This window comes from Neomonachus schauinslandi, chromosome 9, assembly GCF_002201575.2.
Source record: "Neomonachus schauinslandi chromosome 9, ASM220157v2, whole genome shotgun sequence".
Classification (NCBI taxonomy): Eukaryota; Metazoa; Chordata; class Mammalia; order Carnivora; family Phocidae; genus Neomonachus; species Neomonachus schauinslandi.
The window spans coordinates 98,601,244-98,607,345 of NC_058411.1; the positions used below are offsets into that span (position 1 = coordinate 98,601,244).

Here is a 6,102-nt window from a genome sequence, read left to right on the forward strand (position 1 = left end):
CCCCAAGGTCAAAGATGCAGAGAACAGACTGGTGGTTGCCAGAGGGGAGGGAGGTTGGAGGAATGGGCAAAGGGGGTCAAAAGGTACAAACCTCCAGTTATAAAATAAATCCTAAGGATGTAATGTACAGCAGGGTGATTATAGTTAATACCGTATTACATATCTGAAAGGTGCTAAGGAAATTATTCTTAAAAGTTTTCATCACAAAAATATTTTAACAATGTGTGGCAATGAATGTTAAATACACTCATTGTGGTGATCATTTCCCAATATATAAAAATATCGAATCATTATTGTATGTACACCTGAAACCAATGTTATATGCCAATTGTACCTCAATTTAAAAAAAGAACAAAATGAGATCCTCTATCTGAAACATTAACACAAAATTCAAGAAAAATTACAATGCTGCTGACTTCTTAAAATTGTGAAAATAAAGCAAAGGATAATTATGCCACAAACAGTACTTTTATGATCAGTATGCAGAACATACTGGAGACGCTCTAAGCCCTTTACAAAGATTAAAGTCTAATATTGATCTCTGACACTTTATTGTAGTTATACATATTTGCTGTAATATAAAATTATAATTGTGGAATATTATTATCATCATATTATACTGGTATTCTGCTTTATACCATCAAAGCTTAGCAGACAACTTTCGATCCACTGTCAGCCAAGGTTAATTTTTCGGAACTGGTTATATATACTTCCCTTTTTAGATGCTGTCCTCCATCGCTGCTCCTACCCACATTGCTCCAGAGGCAATGAAGAGAACCACTTTCCTTTTCACATTTACTAACCACTTGTACATTCATCATCCCCATATGTTCCAATCAACAACTTCTGTGAGGTATAAAACATTGGTGTTATTATCCCCATTTTATCTTACATATGAGGCAAATGACACTACATCTTGGTTCCCAGGTTAAATGTAGACTGTTTCTAATACAGCACACTGTCTCCAGTTCATGGCAACTTTATACAGAGTAAGCCTGTAATGCCAGATTTGGTTACATTTATCTTCAAAGGTCCTCTAATACTTAAAGACTACAACAGCACTAACTTATGATGATCTAGTTCAAGATCCATGTTTCCAGAAGAGGATCTGTCATACTTCCTGTATAAGCCCAACAATGTTAGGCTGCAACAGAGGAGATTATGAACAACAAGAATAGTTTAGAAGAAATGTAAAATGACAAGAACTCCATAAAAGATGTGCGAATTCATCAAGAAAATAGTATACAAGGTAACTAAGTTGGGTAACTTCAGTTATAAACGTTAGACATTTACAAGTTGCAGAAATTCTTATAAAATTTTAGAAAAAAAATATGTTTCGGGGCGCCTGGGTGGCTTAGTCGTAAAGCGTCTGCCTTCGGCTCAGGTCATGATCCCGGGGCCCTGGGATAGAGCCCCACGTCCGGCTCCCTGCTCAATGGGAAGCCTGCTTCTCCCTCTCCCACTCCCCCTGCTTGTGTTCCCTCTCTCGCTGTGTCTCTCTCTGTCAAAATAAATAATTAAAAATCTTAAAAAAAAAGGTTTCATTGAAAAAGTTAAACTAGGCATTAAGAGAAATAGAGATCTCTAATCAAAAAAGGTGAGGATGAAAAAAGGCAACTCTAAAATGCAATCACACACTTCATTCAACTAACTATAAGGAAGGCACTATGACTACCAGGATGAACAGGACAAAAGCTGTGCTCTCAAAGGGCTCCCGCCAACAGGCAGACAGGGGAAGTTCGAAAGCAACGTAATAGACGCGAATAAATTTAACAGGAGTTGATCTAGCAGAACGACAGCTGCATCAGATATACAGAAGAAACCCAAACCATTAAGTAAAAGGTAATGTCTGAATCCACGCAGGAACTCGGCTTTTACAGGAGGAAGGTCTACTAAAGCCCTCATTACATATGCGCTTCCGTGTCTATTCCCCGAGGGTACAGGGCACACCAGACGTCCGAGTTTCTTTGTTCAGCACCAGGACTGACACCGATCTTAAATACGCGACCAAAGTGGCCCGGGACCAGGGTGTGTGCAGCGGGGCCGAGTGGGGGGCAAGTTCCATCCCGAGCACGACAGCACGAACGGAAAAGGGGTGGCCGGGGGCAAACAGGAGCCGAGCCAAGGGCGGGGGCCTAAGCTGGGCGGGGATCCGGGAAGCGCCTCCCGGGCAGGTTCCGTGGCGCCCCCTACATCGAATAACCCTCTGGGCTTCCTCTCTCGGGCTGTCCGGGGGGCACGCACCCCTCCGACGTCCGTCCCAGGCCTGCTCTCAGCCCAGATCCGCCGTAGCCCAGCCTTCCCCGGCCGCACTCACCCCGGAGGAAGCCCTGGCTCCCTCGTCTTCTTCGCCCCTCCAGGCCGGCGACGTGGGGCTGACGGCCAGGGCGCAGGAGGTAGGGCCGAGAGGAGCCCGCTCCCCTCGGACCGCAGTGGAGACCGGGGCCCAGTCCCCAAGCTATAGCTGCAGCGGCAGCAGCTGACCCGGATGCAGAGAGCGACCCCGGCGGAAGCGACTATATCCCGACCTTCTTCAGGCGCGACCGCCGGTAGAGACGGAGGCATGACGTCTTCTCGGAGCCGCCTACTCCCTGCCCCGCCCCCTCGGCTGTCGCGGACTCACGTGCGCGCATGCGCCTGGCGGTAGCTCTGCACTCAAACCAGAATAGTGACACTTCCTCTTCTTACACAGGTACTCGGCCCTTGAGTCTCAAAGAGATATTTTTACATTTTTTATGTTGGCTTTAGTGATCATTACAACAATTTCATAGCACAAGATGGGTGAAAATAGGGGAGGAAAAATACCCGAGGCCTCATTTTGGGAAACTAACCCTCAGAAGAAGCCTTAGAGTTTGGTAAAATTCTCGAGGGTGAACACAACGGTGCTGCCCAGACTATATGTAGGGAGGATCAGATTAGTTTTTTGAATTAACAGTTAGTTGTGGACCATGCTCTGGTAAGATAAGATAAAATATTAGACACGTTTTATCATTAGAGTCAACAGCCATAAAATACCTGTAAAATTACCATAAAGTTTTCCAAACGCCTACTCTCAATTTCTGTTCCTGCGTGGCCATTGACTGGTAACAGAAGGGCCCAGCTCCGTGGATCATACTTGGAGTAGCAACGCTGCTCCACAGCTTCAAGGAACTAAGATTAGTTTGGAGAATATAATAATCCCTCTCGGAATTCTTATCCACTAATCCCGACAAAGGCAGCAGTCAACTTTGGGGGCAATGCATTTTGAGAATGGGGGGAGGGTGCTTGAGGGGAACTGAAAAGCTCAACAAAATTTAAATCATTGACCCGAAATGCAGCTCCCAGTTAACACTGTTTTGGCAACACTGACTGCTGTTGGCAGGGGGTTCAACTCTCTGTTGTCTCATCTATAAAAACAGGGAAAAATAATATCTACTTCGTGGGGTTTTTGTGAGATAAAGTGCTATTAGAACCGTGCTTGACATATTGTAATCTAGTATGTTTGATACTATTTTCCTCCTATTCTGGCAGTTTTGTTAAATAGCTGGCAGAGAAAACAAAACGGATCAACTGATAAACAGAGCTTTAGCTAAACAACTTCTTGGATCATGCTTATGTAAGCGATTTCATCTTCAGTTACAGATGAATTTCATAGTTCCTTATTTTGGTTTCAGTCCTGCAATGAGGAGCATTCCTCACTAGGTGGCAGCAAGTCATTTGAAATCATATACAGTTATGTCTTTTTTCTTGCGATCTTTAGTTTCTTTTTCATTTCAGTAACTTTATTGTTTAATAAGTTTGGTCAATGTTTGCTTTGGTTTTGAATAATCTATTTTATGATTTATCTTATTATCCCCATCTCATGAATTATCCATACTTATTGTTGAAACATTTGAAACTATAGATAAGACAAAAAAGATAGTTACTACTAATACATTTATGTATATCCTTTCAGATTTTTGTATACATATAATAATATAAATAGCGCATATATTTTTAAAAGATTTTATTTATTTATTTGACAGAGAGAGAGATAGCGAGAGAGGGAACACAAGCACGAAGCCTGCTTCTCCCTCTCTGGGGGAGGCAGGAAGCAGGCTTCCCGCCCAGCAGGGAGCCCCCAGGACCCTGGGATCATGACCTGAGCGGAAGGCAGACGCTTAATGACTGAGCCACCCAGGCGCCCCAATAGCGCATATGTTTTTATAAAAATGAAATAATGTACTTAATAGTTTATAATCTTTTTTTTTTTTTCATTTAAAAATATATCCTGGGGGTGCCTGGGTGGCTCGGTTAAACCTCCCACTCTTGATCTCAACTCAGGTCTTGATCTCAGGGTCATGAATTCAAGTCCTGCCTTGGGCTCCACTCTGAGTGTGGAGCCTACTTAAAATAAAAAAAAATATATATATATATCCTGAACTCCTTTTTAGGTCAGTAAAAATATATCCTGAACTCCTTTTCGGGTCAGTAAAAATATTTTTTTTTTTAATTTTCCTCAACGCCATCATTTTTAAAAAAAAATTTATTTATTTATTTGACAGAGAGAGACACAGCGAGAGAGGAAACACAAACAGGGGGAGAGGGAGAGGGAGAAGCAGGCTTCCCGCGGAGCAGGGAGCGTGATGTAGGGCTCGATCCCAGGACTGTGGGATCATGACCTGAGCTGAAGGCAGACGCTTAACCAACTGAGCCACCCAGGTGCCCCTACACCATCATTTTTATCATGGATAATTTATGTATTAACAATTTGTTATTGAACATTTAGGTCGCTCCATTTTTTAATAGTAAAAAACCACACTTCATAGCATCTCCCAAAAGTCAGAAACCTAAGACTAGTTTTTCCAAACAACACACTAGTTATATTTTCAAATAATATGCTCAATATATTTTCTTTCAGCTTTTAGGTGAAATACCTCTAAGCAATGGATCCATTTGTTAGCCTGAAAAAAGTATAATAAAAAATAAATAAATAAAAAAAGTATAATAAAAAAGAGTTTTCCCTGTGTTTACAGATTTTTTGGACAATCTTTAGTATATTTTTACAATCACTTGTTTTCTTCTATGTGTCTCCTTGAATAGGCATATATTTAGAATCTTAAAAATTGGAAAATAATTCAGAAGAAAAAAGTGTGCCTTTAGAACATATCATCTATAAAGTGATACATTTGCTCAGAACCACCATCAACCTTTTCCTTGTGGTTTTGGGCTTTGGTGTTATGTTTAAATAGGCCTCCTCACCCTAAAATTAGACAAGTAGTTATAGTTGCTTATAGTTTCATCTTTTTTAAAAATAAGAGCATTAAATCCAATTGGAATTTTGTATATCTGCTTATGATATGAGGTAGGGAATCTGATTTTGCCAAACTGACAAACTAGTTTGCCTAACATCATTCATTGAATAATCCAGTGATTCCTTAACTTGACTAGGACTCAATCAAATGAAAGTTTACCTTCAAAGATATCTTAAGTGACCCATTCAAGTATCCATTCACAAACGTTCCAACAAACATTTGTATTCCTTCACAAACTCATTGAACAAACTTGCATGGAACATATTGTGAGTTAACACTATCAGGCCCTGAGGGTACAGATAATAAAGACACAGTGTGCCTTCAGGGAACTCGCAGACTAGTCCAGGAGAAGGGCCAAGGAACATGGTAAAACAATTTGGTGGATTGAGATGACACTGGTACTTCCAATGTGCAGCTAACTAGAAGGGAGCTAAACAGCTGGGAGGGGAATGGTGGGAGGTGGGGCCAGTCAAGGAAGACTTTCTGAAGGCGGTGATCTTGGGCTTAGTAATACAAGGAGGATCTTCCAACCAAGAGGGAATGGCATATGCAAATGCACAGAGGCTTCTAGGAACTGCCCCTTGTTCTTCATGACTGGAGCCCCAGCAATGGGAGGATATATGAGTGTGAATGGCCAGTCTCAAAAATAAGTCATCAAAGGCCACATGAAAGGGGAAGTTTTTTTATGCTAAGGATTTATTCAGAGCCAATATAATGAGCAACATGGAAAAGCAATCAATTATTACTTTATAACTGTGCTTCAAAAGAAGAGATAGAAACATGTCCCTCGCAATAACCACATTATTAGAATAAGTTCTGAGAGAACAAC

General features: G+C 41.4%; 1 protein-coding gene across 1 annotated transcript in view; it reads right to left on the bottom strand.

The window, feature by feature from the left end:
• The window catches only part of BNIP2 (BCL2 interacting protein 2), a 26,079-nt gene extending 23,536 nt beyond the window's left edge, over positions 1–2,543 (bottom strand). Inside the window, exon 1 of the mRNA XM_044917791.1 lies at positions 2,318–2,543. The gene's annotated coding sequence lies outside the window, so the exon portion shown is untranslated. The remainder of the gene's footprint in view (positions 1–2,317) is intronic.
• Positions 2,544–6,102: the final 3,559 nt, after the last annotated feature.